This window comes from Penaeus monodon, chromosome 29 (assembly GCF_015228065.2).
Source record: "Penaeus monodon isolate SGIC_2016 chromosome 29, NSTDA_Pmon_1, whole genome shotgun sequence".
Taxonomy (NCBI): domain Eukaryota; kingdom Metazoa; phylum Arthropoda; class Malacostraca; order Decapoda; family Penaeidae; genus Penaeus; species Penaeus monodon.
The window spans coordinates 10809668-10810085 of record NC_051414.1 but is presented as its reverse complement, the minus strand read 5'-3'; the positions used below and the strand labels follow the sequence as shown (position 1 = coordinate 10810085).

Sequence of the window (418 nt, the reverse complement as noted above, 5' to 3'; positions counted from 1 at the left end):
AAAGGAGGGGTTTAGCCGGGAAAGGGTAGAGGGGGGGAGACCCCGGGCAGGTGAGGTGGAAGGCAGAGGGGAAAGAGACAGGGAAGGGGCTAGGGGGGATAAAAAAAAAGGGGAAAGAGTTAAAAAGTAGAGAGAGGGAAGGTAAAAATTAAAAGGGGGGGGGGAAAAGGGGTTTGTGGGGAAAAGGGGGGAAGGGGGAAAAGAAGGGGGAAAGGGGGGAAAGGGAAGGGAAGGAAAAGACAGTGGAAGGGGAAAGAGGGGTAATAGAAAACAGGGGGAAAGGGGGGAAAAACAAACAAGGGGTGGAAAGTTTTTTAAAAGGAAAAAAAGAATGAAAGGGGGGAAAAAAGGACTAGGTGGAAAGACAGAGAAAAAAAACCACAGGGTGGGAAAAAGGTTTATGAGGAAAAAAAAAAAG

General features: G+C 48.1%; 1 protein-coding gene across 1 annotated transcript in view; it reads right to left on the bottom strand.

The window, feature by feature from the left end:
• LOC119591948 (CTP synthase 1-A-like) overlaps window positions 1-418 on the bottom strand; it is a gene marked incomplete in the record, with an annotated part of 20002 nt that overhangs the window by 10484 nt on the left and 9100 nt on the right.